Genomic DNA, 25836 nt, shown 5'->3' with positions numbered 1-25836 from the left:
ACCTAAACCTAACACTAAAATTAATTCTAAAACTAAACCTAAACCTAACCTAAACTCTAACACTAACCATAACACTATAACAAACACTAACCCTAAACCTAACACTAACCCTAACACTAAACCTAAACCTAACACTAACCCTAACACTAAACCTAAACCTAACCCTAAAATTAATTCTAAAACTAAACCTAACCCTAACCTAAACTCTAACTCTAACCATAACACTACAACAAACACTAACCCTAAACCTAAGCCTAACCATAACCCTAAATGTAACCCTAATCTTAACTGTAACCCTAACCCTAACACAAACCCTAAAACTAACTGTAAACCTAAACCTAACTGTAACTGCAACACTAATTCTAAACCTAACCTTAACCCTAACATTTAACCTAACCCTAACCCTAACACTAACCCTAACCCGAAAACTTACCCTAACCCTAACCATAGCCTGAATACTAACCCTAACCCTAACACTAACCCTAACCATAACCCTAACCCTATACCTAAACTTAATGCAAACCTAACCCTATCACAAACTCTAACTTAACCTTAAACGTAAACCTTTCCTAATCCTAACCGTAACCTTAAAACTAACCCTAACCCTGACCCTAACCCTAACTCTAACACTCACCTAATCCTATCCCTACACCTAACACTAACCCTAACACTAACTCCTAACCTAACTATAACCCAAAACCAAACACTAAAAGTAACCTTAACCCTAACTCTAACAATAACTCTAAATTTTAGCCTCACCCTAGCCCTACTTCTAAACCTATCCCTTAACCTAAACAAAATACTCTTCCTAATGCTGCCATAGTCCTAACCATATGCTTATCCTTCCCCAAACCTTAACTCTATTACAAGTCCTTAATGTAGCCCTCATTCTAGCTCTAACCTTAACCCTAAACCTGGCCCTTATTCTTACCCTAACACTAACCCTAGACCTAAACCTGACCCTAACCCTAAACTGAACCCTAACACTACCTCTACTTGTAAACCTATACCTAAACCTAACAGTAACACTAGCACTAGACAAACTGAATTTTAAATAGAGTCATAAATATAGCCCTAGCCCTAAACAAAATTTTAGCACTAGCCCTAACCATAACACTTAACCTAACGTAAATACTAAACTTCTCACTAGACCAAACGCTAGTTCTAATTGTGGTTCTGAACGTAAAACTAACCCAAATCCCACAATGATGCTTAATCTAATAGAAACCCTAGCTCTAAACCCTATCCTAAAACAAAACCTAACCATAACACTAGACATATCCATTACCCTTACCCTAAAATTAGCCATAGCCATATCCCTTGCTCTGACATAACCCAAGCCCTAACGTTAGCCCTAAACATCACACAAAACCTAAGCCTCATCCTAGCCCTTAACCTAGCCCTAATCATAACCCTAACCATAACCTTAGACCTAACCCTAATGCTAACCCTCGCCCTAGCCCTAACCCTAGCTCAAATTTTAATCCTTAGCCTAAAAATAACTCTAACCCTAAATCTAACACTAGCCTTGACTCAAATCCTAACCATCCCCCAAGCCTTATCCCTACCACAAATGCCTACACTTACATTAACCCTAACCTTAAAATTAACCCTAGGCCTAACCCTAACCCTAACCCTAATCCTAACCTTAAACATAGCATTAAACTTAGCTCTAACCTTTTCCATTACTCTAAAGAAATGCCTAACCCAAATGCTAACCTTAGGCTAAACGATAACCCTATCATTAACACTAACTTTATCCATTACTCTAAAGCTAACCGGAACCATAAACCTAATTCTATCCATTACCCTAACCCCAACCGAATCCCACCACTAATTCAAGCATTAACCCTAAATCTTAACATAAACCAAACCCAAATAGGACCCTGACCATAATAATACAGCTAGCTCTAAACTTGACCTTTACCCTATACCTAAACCTTACAATAGACATAGCCATAACCTAACACTAAAACTAATACTAACCATAAACCTAGACCTTACATTATCCCTATCCCTAATGCTAGCCATAGCCCTAACACAAACCCTCAGCCTACCCCTAAACCTAGTCTTAATCCTAACCCTAACCCTAATCTTAGTCCTAACCCTAATTCTAACCCTTACTCTAGCCCCAAAGCTAGCTATAATCTTATCCCTTCCCATAAACCTAATCCTAACCCTAACATTAACACTAAGCCTAACACTAGGCCTAATCCTAACACTAAACCTAACACTAATCGTAGCTCCAATTGAGCCCTAACCCTAAACTTACACCTAACCTTAGCCCAAAGACTAACTCGAACTCTGAACCTAACCCAATTTCTAGTTCTAATTCTATCTGTTACCATAACCTTAACACTAGTCCTAAACTCAGACCTAACCCTAGCCATAGCCCTAAACCTAGATCTAAGAATAACAATAAATCTAAGCCTAAACATCACCCTACCATTAGCTGTAACACTATTGGTAATCATAAAACTAGCCCTAACCCTAGGCCTAGTTCTAAAACAAAACTGAGCCATAGCCCTATCCCTAACCCTACCTAACCTTAATGCTAGACCTGACATTAGCCCAATCTCAAGCTTTAATCCTAGTTCTAAGCCCAGCCTTAATTCACACCCTGATATTCACCCCAGCCCTATCCCTAATTTTATCCCTTTTCCTAGCACTAAACATAGCTGTAACATCACACCTTACCATAACACTAATGCTAACATTAACCCTATCCCTAAACATAGGCCTAAACATAACACTAACCCTAGCACTAATCCTGGCCCTAATTTAGGCCTTATACTATACCTAACCCAATCCCTATCCCTAAGACTAACTCTAAATCTCACGCTATCCCTATCCCTAGTTCTAAACCCATCCCTTACCATAACCGAAAACCTAGCACTATACCTAGCCCAATCTCAGCTCTAACCTTTACCTTACCCTTAAACCTAGATCAAATCCTAACTTTAAACCTAAATCTCACCCAAACACTAGCCCTAACAGCAATCCTAATTGGAAAACTAGCCCTAACCCTAACCTAGCCCTAAAACAAAACTGAGACATAAACCTAACACTAACCCTTAACCTAAACCAAACACTAAGCCTAAACCAAGCCCTAAACCTTGCCATAATTTGAGTGCTAAACCTAACCCTAGAAGTAACCCTTACACTGAATCAGATCCTAACACTAACCCTTGCTCTATAAATTGCCCTAAGACTAACCCTAGAAGTAGAACTAAATAGAAACTAAGATTTTTCATTAGCCATAGCCCTAAAGCTAACACAAATCCTAGTGCTAATCCAAGCTCTAACCCTAGGTTTAACCGTAAGACTAACCCTAACCCTAACCCTAACATTAACCCTAGCCCTATAGCTATCACTAACCCTAATCCTACCTATAAACCCATCCCTTTCCCTTAGCCAAACCCTCACCTTAATGATACCTAGTCCTAAACCTAATCCTTAGCCTACCCCAATCCACAAATTTATTACTAGTTCTAACCCTAGCCCTCATTTTGGCTGTAACTCTAACCCAAATCCTGACCCTTATTCTGACCCTAACATTAACCCTAGAACTAAACCTCACAGTAACACTAATCCAGACCCTACCACTATTCCTACCAGTAAACTATACCAAAACCTAACAGTGACATTAGCACTAGATAAAATCTAATCCTAAACATAGTCATAAATCTAGCCTGAGCCTTAAACAAAAAAATTTGCACTAGCCCTAAATATAACCCTTAACCTAACCTAAAGATTTACCCTATCCCTAGACCCAACACTAGTCCTAATTCTGGCCCTAATTCTAACCATAACACTAACCCTAACCTATAGCCCTAATATTAGCCATAAACACCACAAAAACCTAGCCTTATCCTAGCAGTTAACCTAGCCCTAATCACAACCCTAACCATAATCCTAGCCCTGACTCTAACCCTAACCATCTCCCTAGCCATAACCCTAGCTCATACTCTAACATTTACCCTAAACCTAACCCTAGATTTAATCCTAACCTTAACCCTAGCACTAACCTAAGCTCTAACACTATGTGTTACCCTAAAGAAAAGCCTAATCAAAAAGCTAACCCTAGGCTTAACAATAACCCTATTGCGGACACTAACCCTATACATTGTTCTAAAGTTAACCGTAAACATAAACCTAATTCTATCTATTACACTAAACCTAATCCAAACACACCGGTAGTTCAAGCATTAACCCTAAATCTTAACCTAAACCAAATCCTACCTGAACCTGGACCCTAATAATACAACTAGCTCTAAACTTGACCCTTACCCTACACCTCAACCTTACAATACACAAAGCCATAAACTAACACTAAAACTAATACTAACCATAAACCTAGACCTGACATTAGCCCTAGCTCTAATACTAACCCTAGACCTAACACAAACACTCAGCCTAGCCCTAAACCTACCCTTAATCAAAACCCAAACCCTAACCTAGCCCTAACCCTCATTCTAACTCTGGACCTATCTCTAAACCTAGCTATAACACCATCCCTTTCCCATAACCTAACCCTATCCCTAACACTAACACTATCCCTAAAAGTAGCCCTAACCAAAACACTAACCCTACCGCTAATCCTAGTCCTAACTTAGCCCTAACCTTAAACCTACCCGTAACCCGAGCCCTAAGACTGATCTAACTCTTGCCCTAGCCCTATTTCTACTTCTAACCTTATCTGTTATCATAACTGTAACACTAGCCTTTACTTTAGCCCTAACCATAGCCCTATCCCTAAACCTAGATCTAACCATAACAATTAATATAAGATTATACCTCACCTTATTACTACCCCTAACATTATCGCTAATGCAAAAACTAGCTGTAACCCTAGCTTTAGCTCTAAAACAAAACTGAGTCATAGCCCCAACCCTAACCCAAACCTAAACATAACCCCAGACCTGACATTAGTTCTATCCCTAATTCTTACCCTAATACTAACACAAATCCTAACCCTACACCTAGACTTAATCCTCACCCAAATTTGAGTCCTATCCCTAATCTTAAAAGTAACATTGATCCTGACTCTTGACTCTGACCCTAACATAACCCTATCTCCTATCATCACCCTAAATCTAAACATAATATAAACACTACATCTAGTCCTAATGCTAACCCTAGTACTAGCCCTAATTGTAACGCTAGTTCTTACATTAGCCATAGTCCTACACTAGCCCTAAGCTAACCCAAAACCTAGCCCTAATCTGAGCCCTATTTCTAGATTTAATTGTAGCCCTAACCCTATCCCCAGCTCTAACACTGAACCTAAACCTAAATCTAAAACTAAACCTTGTCCTAACCCCAAACCTAAACTGAACTGTAACCCTATTCCTAACCATAACAACAGCCCTCAACCTAGATATAATTTTATCCATTACCCTAACTATAACCCTAAGCAAATTCTAACCCTAGGCCTAACCCTAACCATAGCCCTAACCTAACCATAATTTTAGTCCTAACTGTAGCTCTAATCCTATCCATTACCTGAACCATACCTTTAACTAAATTCCATCCCTAGCCTAACTCTAACCCTGTGCCTTAACCTAACCCTGTCCATTATACTAAACCTCACCTCAACCTGAAACCTAACCATATCCATTACCCTAATCCTAATGCTAATTTTAGCCCTAACCCTAAACCTTAACCTAACCCATACCCTAACCCTGACTCTTACCCTAATAATAACCCTAGCTGTAAATCTGACCCAATACTCAACGTAACTCTTACAATTGACCTGGACATAAATTTAAACCTAAATCTATCCATAACCATAATCCTAGAACTGACATTAACCCTAGACCTAATCCTAGCCCTATCCCTAACACAAACTGTATCCCTAATTCTACCCTAAGCCTAGATTTAATCCTTATCCTAACCTTAACCGGAGCCCTAACCCTAATTTTATCCCATGCCCTAGCTGTAACTTCATACCCTACCCTAACCCTAATGCTAACACTAACCCTAGCCCTAACTCTAGGCCAAAACCTAACACTTACCCTAACGCTAATCTTAGCTCTAATTTAAACCTAATCCTGAGCTACTCCTATCCCTAGCCCTAAGATTAACTCTAACTATTGTCCTAGCCCTATCCAAAGTTCAAAACTTATCCCTTACCATAACCCAAACCTAGCCCTATCCCTAGCACCAACCCTAAATTTAACCATCACCCTAGCCATAAACCTGGTTGTAATTCATAACCTTAGGCCCAAACCTCACCCTAACACTAGCCCTAAACCTAATGCTAATTGGAAAACTAGCCCTAAGCCTACACATAACTCTAAATAGAACCCTAACCCTAAACCTAATTCTAACCATACACCTTACACTAACACTAACCCTAATTGTAACACTAACCCTAACTGTAACCATAACACTAACACTAAACCTAATCCTAAACCTTTCCCTAACCTTAACAGTATCCCTAACCCTAATCCTAACCGTAACACTAACACTATCCATAAATCTAACCATAACCCTAATACGATCTCTAACTATAAACTCACCACTAAACCTAACCCTAATCCACACCATAATCCTAACCCTAACTCTAAACCTAATTCTATCCCTAACCCTAACACTAACACTAACCCTAAATTTAACCCTAACCCTAAAACTAACACTAACCCTGAACTTAACCCTAACACAAATCCTAACACTACCTCTAACTCTAACCCTAACCCTAACACAAATCTTAATCCAAAACATAACACTTATCCTAATTTAACCCAAACCCTAACCCTTACTTAACCCTAACTCTAACACAAACACTAACCATAACCCTAAACCTAACCCTAATACTAACCCTAAACTTAACCAAAAACGTAATCTAACCCTAACCCTAACACTAAATATAACCATAACCCTAATTCTATCCTTAACAATTATTTTATCCCTAATGCTAACCCTAACCCTGAAATGAACCCTAAACCTAACCCTAACCCTAACACTAACCCTAACATGAAACCTAACCCTATCCCTAATGCTAAACTGAATGCTAATCCTAACCCTAACTCTAACCCTAACAACAAAACCTAACCCTAACCTTAACACTAATCCTAACCCTTACCTTAACAAGAACCCAAACCCTACTATACCACTAACCCTAATCCTAAACCAAACCCAAAACCTAATCCTAAACCTAACCCTAAAACTAACCGCATTCTTAACATTAACACTAACACTATCCCTATCCCTAACCCCAACCCTAACCCTAACACTGACACTAACTCTAACCCTAACCTTAACACAAACCCTAACCTAAACCATAACCCTGGCCATAACATAACCCGAACCCTAAGCCTTACCTAACCCTAACACTAAACCTAACCCTAACCCTAAAAAAACCCTAAACCTAACACTAACCCTAAACCCAACCCTAACCAAAATCCTAACACAAAACCTCACACTAACACTAACTCTAAAGATAATGCTAAACCTAACCCTAACATTAAGCAATATGTAAATCAATGGATGTGTAACTGATGTAATTCTGAAATCTGTATATGGGGTAAAAATGGGAGCTCATAACCCACTTGAATCAAAGTGTGAAATATGATATATCAAGAACTATGTAATGTTTTGAACAGCCAAAAATAAAAAATAAAAAATAAAAATCTAACCCTAACCCTAAAACTATCCCTAACAATAACTCTAACACAAAACCTAACACTAACACTAAGACTAAACCTAATCCTAATCCTAATCATAACCCTAATGATTACACTACCCCTAACCATAAGCCTAACATGAATCCTAACCTTAATCCTAACACTAACCCTAAATATAACCCTAAACCTTACAGTAACCCTAACCCTAATCCTAACAATAAACCTAACACTAACCTCAACCCTAACCTTAACCCTAATACTAACCCTGACTTTAATCCTAACCCTTACCTAAACCTAAACCTAAATCTAACCATAACAGTAACCCTAACCCTAACACTATCACTAACCCTAAAGCAAACCATAACCCTCTCCTTGACCCTGAAACTAACACTAACCCTAAACCTAAACCTAACCAAAACCCTAACACTAATCTTAACCCTAACTAAAACCCTACCTCTAAAACTACCAATAACCCTACTGGTAACCCTAAAACGAACCCTAAACCAGCACTAAACTTAACTCTAAGCATAATCCTAACCATAAATCTAACCATAACCCTAAATTTAACACAAAAACTATCCATAACACTAACCCTAACACAAACCATAACCCTAAACCTAACACTAACCCTAACTCTAAATCTAAACATAAACCTAACCCTAATACTAAAACTATCCCTAACCCTAATCCAAAACCTATCCCTAACCCTAACACACAACTTAACCCTAACCCCAACCATAACCCTAAACCTAACACTAACCCAAACTCCAAACTTAACCGTAACCTTTAACCTAATACTAACCCTAAACCTAACCATAGCCCTAACACTAAACCTAAAACAAACCATTAATAGAACCCTAAAAATAAACCTAACACTAAACCTAACACTAACCCTAACACTAACCTATCCCTAAACCTAACCCTAACCGTAGCATTAAACCTAAGTCTAATCCTAACACTAACATAAACCATAACCCACCTCATAACCCTGAAACTAACCTAATCCTAATCCTAACCATAGCCCTAACCCTAAACCTAATGCTCTCTCTAAAACGAACAGTGACACTAACCCTAACACTAACACTAACACTAAACCAAACCTCACCCCTAACCCTATCACTAAGGCTAACCATAACCCTAATCCTAATATTAACCCTAAACCTAATCCTAAACTTGTAACTTATCGTAATGCTAAATCTAACCCTAATCCGCAACCTAACTCTAACCCTAAACGGAACACTGACCCTACACCAAACTTTAACCCTAACCCTAACCCTGTCACTAAAGCAAACCCTAACTCTAAACCTAATCCTAACGCTAACCATAACATAAGCACTAACACTAACACTAACCCAAACTTGAAAGTAACCCAAAACTTTCCCCTAACCTTAACACTATTCCTAATCCTAACCCTAACCCTAACACTAACACTAACTCTAACCCTAATGAAAACCATAACACAAACCATAACATAATCCCTAACCCTAAATCAAACCCAAACCCTAACCCTAACTCTAACCCTAACCCTAAAGATAATCTTCAACCTAACCCTAACCCTAATGTTAACCCTAATCATATCACTAACACTAAATCTAACCCTAACCCTGACACAAACCCTAACCTAAACCATAACCATGACCCTATTGTAAACATAACCCTAACCGTTACCTAAACCTAACCCTAAATCTAACACTAAACCTAACACTAAAAATAACAATAACCCTAACCCCAACCCTAAACCTAACCCTAACAAAAAATCACACCCTTACTCCTATATTAAAGCTAACCCTAATCCTATACCTAACCTTAACTCTAACCCTAACCTAACATTATCCCTAACACTAATTTTAACAAACACCCTAACACTAACACTAATCCTAACCAAAACCCCGATCCTAAACATAACCCTAATGATTACAGTAAACCTAAACCTAACACAAATCATAACCCTAACACTAAACCTATATCTAAACCTAAACCTAACATTAACCCTAACCCTGACACTAACAGCAACCCTAACCTTAACACAAACACTAACTTTAACCACAAACCTTACCTAACCCTAATCCTAAACCTAAGGATAACAGTAACCCTAACCATAACCCTAACACTAACCTATCCCCAAGCATAACCCTCTCACTAACCCTAACCCTAAAACTAACCCTAATCCTAAGCCTAACCCTAACCCTAACACTAACCCTAAACCTAACCAAAACCCTTACCCTAAAACTAACCCTAACACTATCTGTAACCCTAAAACTAACCCTAAACCAATCCCTAAACTTAACTCTAACCCTACTACTAACTGTAACTCTAAACCTAACCCTAACACTTAAACTAACCCTAAACCTAACCCAAAACAAAACCCTAAACCTAAAACTAAACCTAACCCTAATCCCAACACTAACCCTAAACCTAACACTAACCCAAACTCTAAACTGAATCCTAATCCTTACCCAAACACAAACCGTAACCCTAACCCTAGGCTTAAAACTAAACCTAACCCTAACCATAAACAGAACCCTAACACTAAACCTAACACTAACCCTAATCCTAACTGTAGCTCTGTTCCTTACCCTATAAATGACCGTAGCCCTTAACTTAAGCATAACCTTAACACTTACATAAACTGGAACCCACACCATAACCCTAACCCTGACCTAAACCTAATCCTAACTGTAGCCCTAACCCTAAACCTAATTCTATTTCTAACACGAACAGTGACAGTAACGCTAACATTAACACTAAACCTAACCCCACCATGACCCTATCAAAAACCATAACTCTACATTAACCCTAAACTTAACAATAACCCTAACACTAACCCTCACACTATTCCTAACCCTAACTAACCCTAATCTTAACCGTAACCCTAACTATAACCCTAACTCTAACCCTAACACTAACACAATCCCTAAACTTGACCACAACTCTAACACAAACCATAACGCGAATCCTAACACTAACCCTAACACCAACCTTAAACTGACACCTAATTCTAAAACTAATCTTAACCATAACCCTATCTTAACACTAAACCTAACCCTAAAACTAAACTTAACATTTACCCTAACACTAAACCTAAACCTAATCCTAAACCTTAACCTAACCCTAACAATAACCCTAATGCTAATATTAACCCTAACCCTAACCATAACCCTAAGCCTATCACTAACACTAATCCTAACTCTAACTTTAACCCTAACACTAACCATAAGCTGAAATCTTACCCTAACACTAACACTAACCCTAACACTAACACTAACACTAACACTAACCCTACACCTGCCACTAACACTAATCCTAAACCTGCTCCTAACCCTCACATTATACTTAACCCTAACCCTAAGCCAAACACTAACACTAACCATAACATGAACCCTAACCTACACTAATCAGAACTCTAACCTTGACCCTAAAAATAACATTAAAACTAACCCTAAACCTAATACTAACACTAACCCTAACACAAACAATAACAATAACCCCAAACGTAACCCTAACCCTAACCCTAAACCTAACAATAACACTAACCCTAACTTTAACCCTAACACCATAACACTAACACTAACGCTTACCTTAACACTAACCCTAAACCTAACCCTAACCCTAAACCTAAACCTAACAATAAAACTAACCCTAACCTTAACCCTAGAACTTACCATAACACTAACCCTAACACTAACCCTTACCCTAACACTAACCCTTAACCTAACCCTAACTCTTACCCTAACCCTAACAATAACCTTAAACCTAACCCTATAACTAATAGTAAAACTATCCCTAACACTAACCCTAACACAGAACCTAACCCTAACAAAAACAATAACCTGAATCGTAACACTAACCCTAACACTAACCTTAAACCTACACCTAACTGAAAAACGAGCCAAAAACATAACCCAAAACCTAACACTAAAACTAACCCTAAACCTAACAATAACCCTAATTCTAAACTGAACCCTAATACTAATAATAGCCTAACCCTAACACTAACACTAAACATAAACCTAACCCTAACACTAAACCTAACAATAACCCTCAAACTAACCCAAACACAAATCCTAACACTAACCCTAACACTAACCCTAGCCGTAAATCTAACCCTAAACATAAAACTAATCCTGAACCTATCCCTAAACCTAACCCTAAATCTAACCCTAAAGAAAACACTACACCTAACACTGACAATAACACTAAACCTAAACCTAACCCTAATCATAACTGTTACCCTAACCCTAACCTTAACACTAACACAAATACAAACCCTAACCCTAAACCTTACACTAACCCTAAACCTAATCCTAACCCTAAACTAACCCAGACCCCAAACTTAACCCTAAACTTTACCATAACCCTAACCCTAAAATTAACCCTAATCCTTACCCTAACCCTAACACAAACCCTAACCCTAACCCTAACCCAAACACTAAACCTAATCCTTACCCTTACTTTAACCCTAACATTAAACCTAACCCTAAGGCTAAACCTACACTAACCCTAATCCTAACTATAACCCTAACCATAATTCTAAGACTAAAACTAATCCCAAGTCTCATCCTAATCGTAACTCTAACCTAAACTAATCTTAAACTAACCATAAATATAACTCTAACCCTATCCCAAACATTAATTTTAAACCTAAGCCTAATATTATCCCTAACCTATCCTTAACCCTTGCCATAATCCTAAGCCTAAGATTAACCAAAAACTAACACTAAACTTAAACCTAATATGATAACTAACTCTAACCCTAAAACTAACCCTTAACCTTACCAAAAAACTTCACACTAAACCTAACCATAACCCGAACACTAACCCTGACTCTAACCCTAGACCTAACATAACTCTAACCCTAACACAAACCGTAATTTAAACCATAACCAAAATACTAACGTAAACCTAACACTAACCCTTACCTAAATCTAAACCTAAACCTCAACCTAACACTAACCCTAACACTGACCCTAACCCAAATCTTAACAGTAACACTTACCCCTACCCTAACCCTATCACGAACCCTCAACCTAAACCTAACCTTAAACCAAGAACTAATTTTAACGCTAACCCTAACACTAATACTAAACCGAAGACTAACCCTAATTCTAACCGTAACCCTAAACCAAACCTAACCCTAAGCCTAACCCTCAATCTAACACTAACCCTAACCCTAACACTAAACTTAATGATAAACCTAAACATGAGACTAACCATAAACGTAACCCTAAACCTTAAGCTAATCCTAAGTATAAACATAACCATAAACCTAACTCTTTCCTAAACATAACCCTAACTGTACCCCAAACCCTAACAATAATTCTAATTCTTCTCCTAATCCAAACCCTATCTTTAACCCTCACCCTAACCCTAAACCTGAACCTAACACTACACTTACCCAACCCTATCTTTATTTCTAAAACTAACTATAACACTAACACAAAAACTAATGCTAAACTTTACCCTAACCCTAAACTTCACACTAACCCTAACCGTAAATTTAAACCTAAACCTACGTTTCACTTTAACCCTTACTCTATCAAGAACCCTACCCTAACCTAACCCTAACCAAAACACTTCTCCTAACACTAAATCAAATCCTAACCCTAACATTTACCCTATCACTAACCCTAAACCAAACCATAACACTAACACTAACCCTAACCCTAACTCTAACCCTCACCCTAAAACTAAAGCTAACACTAACCCTAATCCTAAACTTAACATGAATCCTAAACCTAACCCTAATCCTAACCTAACCCTAACATTAACCTTCACCATAACACTAAACCTAACCCTAACCAAAACCAAATCCTAACTTTAACATAACCCTTACAATAACCCTAACCCCAACCCTAAATCTAAATCTAAAGCTAACCCTAACCATAACACTAACCCTAAACCTCATCCTAAACCTAACCCTAACACTAACACTAACACTAAACATAAATCTTAACACTAACCCTAAACCTAACTCTAACCCTTACCCAAAAACTACTCCTAACTTTAACCCTAATCCTAACATAACACTAACCCTAATCCTTACCCTAACCCTAACCCTAACACTAACCCTAACCCTAACCCTAACTCTAATCCTTACACTAACTCTAACCTTCCTTTAACGCTAACCATAAAACTTACCCTAAATATCACCATAACCCAAACTGTAATCTAAACATGAATCTAACCCTAAACCTACCCCGAACTCAAATCCTAAAGGTAACCCTAACCCTAACCCTAACACAAACATTAATCCTAAAACTAACCCTAACATTAACCGGAACCCTATCCCAAACCCTAACCCTAACCCTCACCCTTACCATAACCCTAACCTGAACCAAACCCTAAACCAAATCTTAACATAACACTAACCCTAACACAAACTTTATCCCTAACACTAACCCAAACCCTAACCGCAATCCTAACACTAACCATACCCTAACGCTAACCCTAATTTTACCACTAACCCTAACCATAAAACTAACCATAATACTAACCCTAAAACTATCCCTGACCCTAACACTAACCCTAAACCTAAACCTAAACTTAACCCAAACACTAATACTCACCGTAACCCTAACACTAACACTAACAATAAACTTAAGTCTAACTCTAAATCTAACCCTAAATATAAGCCTAACCCTAAACCTAACCCTAAACCCCATCCTAAAGCTAAACCTTAAACAAATTGTAACCCTGTCACTAACACTAAACCTAAACCTTAAACAAATTGTAACCCTGTCACTAACACTAAACCTAAACCTTAAACAAATTGTAACCCTGTCACTAACACTAAACCTAAACCTTAAACAAATTGTAACCCTGTCACTAACACTAACCCTAAACCTTACCTAACCCTAACCCTAACCCTGAACCTCACACTAAAACTAACACTAACCGTAACCCTAACACTAACCTAACACTAGCACTAAACCTAACCCTAACTCTAAACGTCACCCTAAACTTAACAATAACCCTAACCCTAACCCATACAAGAACCCTAACACTACCTCTAATCCGAACCTAATTCTAACACTAAACCTCATTGTAACACTAACCCTAGTCCTAACCCTAAAACAAACCCTAAACCAAATACTAACTTTACACTAACCCTAACCCTATCCCTAACCCCAATCCTAAATATAAACCTAAAGCTAAACCTAACCCTGACACTAACCCTAAACCTCACCCTAACCCTAATTCAAGACCTAACACTAACTCTAACCCTAACCCTAACACCAACCCTTAATCTAACTCTAACCTTAACCCAAAAACTAAACCTTACCATAACCCTAATGCTAACCGTAATACTAACCCTAACCATAACCCTAATCTTAACACTAACATGACCCCTAACCCTAACCATAACACTAACTCTAACCGTAGCCCTAAACATATCCCTAAACCTTACCCTAACACTAAACCTAAACCTAATAAAATTAACACAAACCGTAACCCTTAACCTAACACAAACCGTAAACCTAACCCAAACCTAATCCTAACACTAATCCTATTACTAACCCTAACCCTAACACTATCTCTAACCCTAACCCTAACCCTAACCCTAACCCTAACCCTAACCTAACCCTAAACCTCAACCTAACTCTAACACTAATCCTTATCTTTATCAACACCCTAACTATAAACCTAAACATAACTCCTACAAAAACCCTGATGCTAATGCTTATACTACCTAAACCCTAATCCTAACACTAACTCTAACCCTAATACTAACACTAACACTAACTCTAATTTTAACCCTAAACCTAACCCTAAATTGTACCCTAAGCATAACTGTAATCTTAACCCTAACACAAACCCTAATCTAATCCTAACACATACTCTACCGTAACCCTAACCCTAACCCTAAAAGAAACCCTAAACTTAACCCTAAAACTAACCCTAACACTAATACTAATCCTAACTTTAACCCTAACCCTAATCCTAAACATAATTTTATCCATAACAATATTTCTAAACCTAACCTTTAAACCTAAAGTTACTCATAATCCTAACCCTAAACCTAACACTAACTTTAAACCTAATGTAACCCTAACCCTAACCCTAACACTAACCCTAACCTTAACCCTAACCAAAAACCTAAAGCTAACACTTACCCTAACCTTAACCCTAACATGATCCCTAAACTTAATCCTAACACTAACCTAACCCTAAACATAAACCTAACCCTAATATTAACCCTAATTCTAATCCTTACCTGAACCATAACACTAACTTTAACCCTGCCCTAACCCTAACTTAAATCTAAAACTAATGCTAATCCTAAGCATAACTGTAACCCTAAATATAATCCTAACCTAACCCTAACACAAATTCTAACCCTAACCCTAACACTAACCCTAACCCTAATTTTAACTCTAACACTAACCCTAAAATTATCAATAACCATAACACTAAACTTAACCATAACCCTAACCCTACACTTAAACTAACCCTTACAGTAATCCTAAATCTAACCATAACCCTAAACCTGTCGTAACCCTAATCCTAACCCTAACCATAACCCTAACAATATACCTAACACGAAACATAACCCTAAACATTACCTAACATTAACCCTAACTTTTAACTAACAATAAGCCTAATACTAACACTTACACGAAAACTAACCCTAACCCTAACAATAACACTAACCCTAAATGTAACATAACCCTAAACATATAAGTAACACTAACACTAATCATAACACTAACTCTACTAACCCTAAACTAACCCTAACCCTAAACCTAACACTGACCCTAACCCTAACCCTAACACTAAATCTAATCTTATATCTAACACTAATTCTTAAACTAACCCTAACCCTTCACCTAGCCCTAACACTTACCTAACCCTAACCCTAACTCTAACCCTAACACTAACCCTAAAACGAACTTTAAATCTAAAACTAACCCTTACTCCAACCCTAACCCTATAACTAACCCGAACATGAACCCTAACTGAAAACTAAACATAAACCTTAACCTAAAACATACTCTAACACTAACCTTAACCCTAAGCCTAACCCTAAACCTAACCCTAACCCTAACCCTTATTTTAACCCTAACTCTAACACTAACCCTAACCTTAATGCTTATACTATACCTTATCTACCCATAACCCTAAAACTAACACTAACGCTAACCCTATGCCTCACTCTAACCCTCTTTCTAATCATAACAGAAACCCTAATTTTAACACTAACCTAACACAAAACCTAACCCTAATTCTAACACTAAACCTATCCCTAACCCTATCCCTATTTTTTACCCTAACCCTAACACTAACACTATCACTGAATCTAACACTTAACCTAACTTTTCTTCTAACCCTCACCCTAAAACTCACCCTACCACAAACAATAAACACTAATCCTAACCCTAACCCTAACAATAACCCTAACCTATAAGTAACCCTAAAACTAACCCTAAACCTAAACCTAAGTCTCACTCTAATCCGAATTCTAACCATAACCTTAATCCTAACGCTATGCCTCACTCTAACCCTCCTTCTAATCATAATCAAATCCTAATTTTAACTCTAAACCTAACACAAAACCTAAAGCTAACCCTTACCCTAACACATACCATAATCCTTACCCTAACACTAACCCTAACCCGACCCTAACCCTAACCCCAAAGCTAACTTTAACCATAAACCTAACCCTAATCCTAACACTAAACCTACCCATAACCGTAACACTAACCTAACACTAATTCTAACCCTAAACCTAAAAGAAACCAAAAATATGCCTAATACTAACACTAACCCTAACCTTAACCTTAACACTAACAATGAACCTAAACCTAAACCTAATCCTACCCCTAACCCTCACCCTAACCTTTACCATAACATAAACCCTAACACTAACACTAATAATAAACCTAACTCTAACACTAACCCCAACCTACATGTAACCTAAAACTAACCCTACACCTAAACCTAAGCCTCACTCTAACCCTAAATGTAATCATAACCAAAACCCTTACCATAAAACAAACCTTATCCCTCACAGGAACACTAATCATAACACTAACCCTAACCATAACTCTAAAACGGAATCTAAATCTATTCCAAACATTAATGCTAACACTAGAACTAACACTAACCCTAACCCTGATCTTAGCGCTAACCCTAAACCGATCCCTAAACATAACACTCTCCCCAACCCTAACCCTAACACTAACACTAAAGCTAGCACTAAAATTAACCGTAACCCTAACCCTGAAACTAATCCTAATCCTAACCCTTACACTACACCTAAACCTAACGCTAAACCTAACACTAACCATAACACTAACCCTAACCCTAATCCTAACACTAACCGTAACCCCAACACTAACACTATCACTAACCCTAACCCTAAACCTAACCCTAAACCTAACACTAACCCTATCCATAACTCTTATTTTAACTCTAACTCTAACACTAACACTAACCCAAATGCTAACACTATACCTAATCTACACATAACCCTAAAACTAACACTCTTCCTAACCCTATGCCGCACTCTAACCCTCTTTCTAATCATAACAGTTATCCTAATTTTAACAATAACTTAACACAAATCATAAACTCAACCCTAATTCTAACAAACCATAATTCTTACCGAACACTAAGCTTAACACTAACCCTAACTGAAACCCTAACCCTAATTCTAAAACTAACCCTAACCTTAATTCGAACCCTAACTCTTACCCTAAACCAAAAACTAAACTTAACCATAAACCTAACTCTAACCCTAACACTAACCCTAACCATAAGCCTAACCCTAACCGTAACACTTTCCCTAACCCTAAACCTATCCCTTACACTAGCACTATTCCTAACCCTAACTCTAACACTAACACTGAACCTAACCCTTAACCTAACTTTACCCCTAACCCTCACCCTAAACCTTACCCTACCACAAACCATAAACCTAAACTGAACCCTAACACCAAACCCTAACCCTAACTCTAAAACTAACACTAACCCTAAACTGAACCCTAACCCTAAACCTAAACCTATCACAAACATTAACCATAATCTTAACACTAACCCTATTCCTGAATCAAATACTAACCATAACCCTTACTGTAACCCTAAACTTAACTGTAAACATAACCCTAATCATAACCACAACCATAACACAAACCCTAACACTAAACCTAACACTAACCCTAAACCTAAGGATAACCCTAAACCAAACACTAAACCTAAACCTAACCCTAAGCCTTACCCTAACATTGGCACTAATACTAAAACTAATCCTAATCCTAACACTAACATCAATCATAAAGTTTACTGTAATCCTAACCCTAACCTGAACACTAACCGTAATCCTAATCATAACCATAAACCTAACACTAACCATAATATTAAACCTAAACCTAACCATAACTCAAACACTAAAACTAACCCTAACCCTAACCCTAATGTTAACACAAACCTAAACTTAACTCTCTTCCTAATGCTAACCATAACACTAACCCTAAAACCAACCCTAATGCTAATCATTACACTAAACTTAATTCTAACCCTAACCCTAAAAATAACCCTAACATCAATACTAACCCTAACAGCAACCCTAACCCTAACACTAACCCTAACTTTTATACTTCTGCTAAACCTAACCTTTACACTAACACTAACCCTAACACTATCCTTAACCCTAATGGTAATCCTAATAATAACCCTAACCATAACCATAACCCTAACCCTTACCCTAACACAACCCCAACCCATTCCATAGCATTAACCTTAACATTAAACCTAACCCTAACACTAACACTAATTTTAACCCTAAAACAAACAATAACCCTAACCATAAAACTAACCATTACCCTAAACCTAAACCTAACCCTAATCTTACCTGTAACCCTAACCCTAACACTAACCCTAACACAAACCCTAACCTAACTCTAAACCTAACCTTGTTCCTAATCCTTACCCTAACCCTAACCCAAAACATAACACTAAACCTAACATTAACCGTTACCCTAACTCTAAAACACACCTCAGCCTAAACATAAACCTAACACTAACCCTAACCCTAAACCTAACACTAACCCTAAACCTAAGTATTATCCTCATCCAAATACTGACGCTAACCCTAACTTTAACCCTAACTCTAATACTAAAACCTAACACTAAACATAATACTAACAGTTACCTTAAACCTAACCCTAACCCTAAAGCTAACTCTAACACAAATCCTAACCCAAACACTAACCAGAACACTAACCCTAACCCTAAACTTTACCCTAACACTAAACTTAAACCTACCCCTAACACTAACACTAAAATTCACCCTAAACCTAGCCCTACACTTAACAGTAAATTTAACCCTAACTCTAGCACTAACCATAAACCTAACTTTAACCCTAACCCAAACACTAATCCTAACCCAAACCCTAACCCAAATTGTAACACTAACCCTAAACTTAACTGTAAACTTACACCTAACCCTAAAACTAACCCCAAACGTAACCTTAACACAAACCCTATCCGTAAACCTAACCGTAACCCTAACACTAACCCACATCTTAACAATAACCCTAATACAAACCCTATCTTTAACTCTAATCCTAACACAAACCCTAACCCTAACCCTAACACTAAACCTAACATTAACACTAACTTTAAAAATAAATCTAACACAAATTCAAACCCTAACCATAACTGTATAACTAACACTAACACTAACCCTAAGCCTAAACCTAACACTAACCCTAAACCTAACTTTTACTCAGACTGTAACATAACATTACCCCTAAACATAACCCTAACCATAACACAAACCCTAACCCTAATCATAACACTAAATCTAACCCTAACTCTAATCCAAAACCTAACCCTCAGAGAAACCCTAAACCTAAACCTAACACTAACCCTAACACTAAACCTAAATCTAACCCTAAACCTAATTTTAAAACTAACCCTAACCCTAACTTAAACCCTAACCATAACCATAACCCTATAAGAAACACTGACCTAAACCTAACACTAACACTAACCCTAACCCTAAGCCTAACCCTAACCCTAAATGTAACCCTAATCTTAACTGTAACCATAACCCTAACCCAAACACTAACCCTAACACAAACCCTAACACTAACTGTAAACCTAAACCTAACCATAACCCTAATACTAATTCTAATCCTAACATTAACCCTAACAATAAACCTAACCAGAACCCTAACACTAAAACAAACCCTAAACCTTAACCTAACCCTAAGCCTAACCTGAATACTAACCCTAACCCTAACACTAACCCTAACCATAACCCTAACCCTATAACTAAACATAACCCTAACCCTAACCATATCACAAACCCTAACCTAACCCTAAACCTAAACCTGTCCTAGCCCTAACCGTAACCCTAACACTGACCCGAACCCTAGCTCTAACACTCACCTAATCCTATCCTAACACGAACCCTAACACTAACCCTTAACCTAATTATAACCCAAAACCAAAAACTAACGCTAACCCTAACCCTAACTCTAACACTAACCCTAACTTTTAGCCTAACCCTAGCCCTACTTCTAAACCTATCACTTACCATAAGCCAAATCCTCAACCTAATGCTACCTTAGTCCTAAACATAATGCTCAGCCTTCCTCAAACCCTAACTCTATTACAAGTCCTTAACATAGCCCTTATTCTAGCTTTAACCCTAACCCTAACACTGACACTTATTGTGACCCTAACACTAACCCTAGCTCTAAACCTTATCCTAAACCAAAACCTAACCCTAACACTAGACTTATCCATTACCCTTACCTTAAAATGAGCCATAACCATATCCCTTGCTCTCACATAACCCAAGCCATAATGTTAGCCCTAAACATCACACAAAACCTAGCCCTTATCCTAGACCTAATCATAACCCTAACCATAACCTTAGACCTAACCCTAATGCTAACCCTCGCCCTAGCCCTAACCCTAGCTCAAATTCTAATCCTTAACCTAAAAATAACCCTAACCCTAAATCTAACACTAGCCTTGGCTCAAATCCTAACCCTCGCCCTAGCCCTATTCTTACCACAAATGCCTACACTTACACTAACCCTAACCTTAAAATTAACCCTAGGCATAACCCTAACCCTAACCCTAATCCTAACCTTAACCCAAGCATTAACCTTAGCTCTAACCTTATCCATTACCTTAAAGAAATGCCTAACCCAAATGCTAACCCTAAGCCAAATAATAATCCTATCATTAACACTAACCTTATCCATTACTCTAAAGCTAATGGGAACCATGAACCAAATTCTATCCGTTACCCTAACCCCAACCGAAACCCACCACTAATTCAAGCATAACATAACTTAACATAAACCAAACCCTAATTGGACCCTGACTCTAATAATCCAGCTAGCTCTAAACTTGACCTTTATCCTACACCTAAACCTTACAATAGACATAGCCATAACCTAACACTAAAACTAATACTAACCATAAACCTAGACCTTACATTATCCCTAACACTAATGCTAGCCATAGCCCTAACACAAACCCTCAGCCTACCCCTAAACCTAGTCTTAATCCTAACCCTAACACTAATCTCAGTCCTAACCCTAATTCTAACCCTTGCCCTAGCCCTAAAGCTAGATATAACCCTATCCCTTTCTGTAAACCTAATCCTAACCCTAACACTAACACTAACCCTAACACTAGGCCTAATCCTAACACTAACCCTAACACTAATTGTAGCTCCAATTGAGCCCTAACCCTAAACTTACACCTAACCTTAGCCCAAAGACTAACTCATGCTCTGAACCTAGCCTAATTTCTAGTTCTAACTCTATCTGTTACCATAACCCTAACACTAGCCCTAAACTTAGACCCAACCCTAGCCATAGACCTAAACCTAGATCTAACCATAACAATAAATTTAAGCCTAAACTTCACCCTACCATTAGCCCTAACACTATTGCTAATCATAAAACTAACCTTAACCCTAGGCCTAGTTCTAAAACAAAATTGAGCCATAGCCCTATCCCTAACCCTACCTAACCTTAACGCTAGACTTGATATTAGCCCTATCCCTAGCCCTAATCCTAGTTCTAAGCCCAGCCTTAATGCACACCCTGATCTTAACCCAAGCCCTATCCCTAATTTTATGCCTTTTCCTAGCACTAAACATAGCTGTAACAACGTACCTTACCATAACACTAATGCTAACCTTAACCCTAGCCCTAAATCTAGGCCTAAATATAACACTAACCCTAGCACTAATCCTGGCCCTAATTTAGGCCTAATACTATACTTAAACCTATCCGTATCCCTAAGACTAACTCTAAATCTCACGCTATCCCTATCCCTATTTCTAAATCTATCCCTTGCCATAACCCAAAACCTAGCACTATCCCTAGCCCTATCTTAGCCCTAAACTTTGCCTTACCCCTAAACCTGGATCAAACCCTAAACTTAAGCCTAAATCTCACCCTAACACTAGCCCTAACAGCAATGCTAATTAGAAAAGTAGCCCGAACCCTAACCTGGCCTAAAACAAAACTGAGCCATAAACCAAACAATAACCCTTAATGTAAACCAAACACTAAGCCTAAACCAAGCCTTAATCCTTGCCATAATTTGAGTGCTAAACCTAACCCTAGAAGTAACCCTTACACTGAATCAGATCCTAACACTAACCCTTGCTCTATAAATTGCCCTAAAGCTAACCCTAGAACTAGAACTAATCAGAAACTAAGTTTTCTCATTAGCCATAGCCCTAAAGCTAACACAAATCCTAGTGCTAATCCAAGCTCTAACCCTAGATTTAACCCTAAGACTAACCCTAACCCTAACCTTAACCCTAGCCCTAAAGCTATCACTAACCCTAATTCTACCTATAAACCCATCCTTTCCCTTAGACAAACCCTCACCTTAATGTTACCTAGTCCTAAACATAATCCTTAGCCTACCCCAATCCCCAGCTCTATTACTAGTTGTAACCCTAGCCCTAATTTTGGCTGTAACCCTAACCCAAACCCCGACCCTTATTCCGACTCTAACACTAACCCTAGAACTAAACCTCACACTAACCCTAAACCAGAACCTACCCCTATTCCTACCAGTAAACTGTACCTAAACCTAACAGTGACATTAGCACTAGACAAAATCTAATCCTAAATATAGTCATAAATCTAGCCTGAGCCTTAAACAAAAAATTTGCACTACCCCTAAAAATAACCCTTAACCTAACCAAAAGATTTACCCTATCCCTAGACCCAACACTAGTCCTAATTCTGGCCCTAACTCTAACCCTAACACTAACCCTAACCTATAGCCCTAATACTATCCATAAACACCACACAAACCTAGTCTTATACTAACAGTTAACCTAGACCTAATCATAACCCTAACCATAATCCTAGCCCTGACTCTAACCCTAACCATCTCCCTAGCCATAAACCTAGCTCATACTCTAACACTTACCCTAAACCTAACCCTAGACCTAATCCTAACCTTAACTCTAGCACTAACCTTAGCTCTAACTCTATGTGTTACCCTAAAGAAAAGCCTAATCCAAATTCTAACCCTAGGCCTAACAATAACACTATTGTGAACACTAACCCTATACATTATTCTAAAGTTAACCGGAAACATAAACCTAATTCTATCCATTATACTAAACCTAATCCAAACACACGGGTAATTCAAGCATTAACCCTAAATCTTAAACTAAACAAAATCCTACCTGGATCCGGACCTTAATAATACAACTAGCTCTAAACTTGACCCTTACCCTACACCTCAACCTTACAATACACAAAGCCATAAACTAACACTAAAACTAATACTAACCATAAACCTAGACCTGACATTAGCCCTAGCTCTAATACTAACCCTAGCCCTAACACAAACACTCAGCCTAGCCCTAAACCTACCCTTAATCAAAACCCAAACCCTAACCTAGCCCTAACCCTCATTCTAACTCTGGACCTATCTCTAAACCTAGCTATAACCCCATCCCTTTCCCATAACCTAACCCTATCCCTAACACTAACACTATCCCTAAACCTAGCTCTAACACAAACACTAACCCTACCGCTAATCCTAGCCCTAACTTAGGCCTAACCTTAAACCTACCCCTAACCCGAGCCCTAAGACTGACTCTAACTCTCAACCTAGCCCTTTTTCTAGTTCTAACCTTATCTGTTATCATAATTGCAACAGTAGCCCTTAGTTTATCCCTAAACCTAGATCTAACTCTAACAATTAATATCAGATTATACCTCACCTTACTACTATCCCTAACACTATCGCTAATCCCAAAACTAGCCATAACCCTAGCCCTAGCTCTAAAACAAAACTGAGCCATAGCCCCAACCCTAACCCAAATATAAACATAACCCTAGACTTGACATTAGTTCTATCCTTAATTCTTACCCTCACACTAACCCAAATCCTAACCCTACACCTAGACTTAATCCTCACCCAAATTCGAGTCCTATCCCTAATCTTAAAAGTAACACTGATCCTGACTCTGACCCTAACACTAACCCTATCTCCTATCATCCCCCTAAATCTAAACATAATATAAACACTAGACCTTGTCCTAATGCTAACCCTAATACTAGCCCTAATTCTAACCCTAGTTTTTACATTAGCCATAGTCCTACACTAGCCATAACCTAACCCAAAACCTAGCCCTAATCTGAGCCCTATTTCTAGATTTAATTGTAGCCCTAACCCTATCCCTAGCCCTAACACTGAATCTAAACCTAAACCTAAACCTAAACCTTGTCCTAACCCAAAACCTAAACCGAACCATAACCCTATTCCTAACCATAACACCAGCCCTCAACCTAGATATATTTTTATCCATTACCCTAACTATAACCCTAAGCAAATACTAACCCTAGGCCTAACCCTAACCATAGCCCTAACCTAACCATAATTTTAGTCCTAACTGTAGCTCTAATCCTATCCATTACCTGAACCATATCTTTAAACAAATTCAATCCCTAGGCCTAACTCTAACCCTGTGCCTTAACTTAACCCTGTCCATTATACTAAACCTCACCTCAACCTGAAACCTAACCATATCCATTACCCTAATCCTAATGCTAATTTTAGCCCTAACCCTAAACCTTAACTTAACCCATACCCTAACCCTGACTCTTACCCTAATAATACCCCTAGCTATAAATCTGACCCTAATGCTCAACGTCACCCTTACAATAGACCTGGACATAAACCTAAACCTAAATCTATC

The sequence above is a fragment of the Marmota flaviventris genome, chromosome 20 (genome assembly GCF_047511675.1).
Source record: "Marmota flaviventris isolate mMarFla1 chromosome 20, mMarFla1.hap1, whole genome shotgun sequence".
Classification (NCBI taxonomy): Eukaryota; Metazoa; Chordata; class Mammalia; order Rodentia; family Sciuridae; genus Marmota; species Marmota flaviventris.
The sequence above is the reverse complement of the archived record's forward strand: the minus strand, read 5'-3'. Positions refer to the sequence as shown.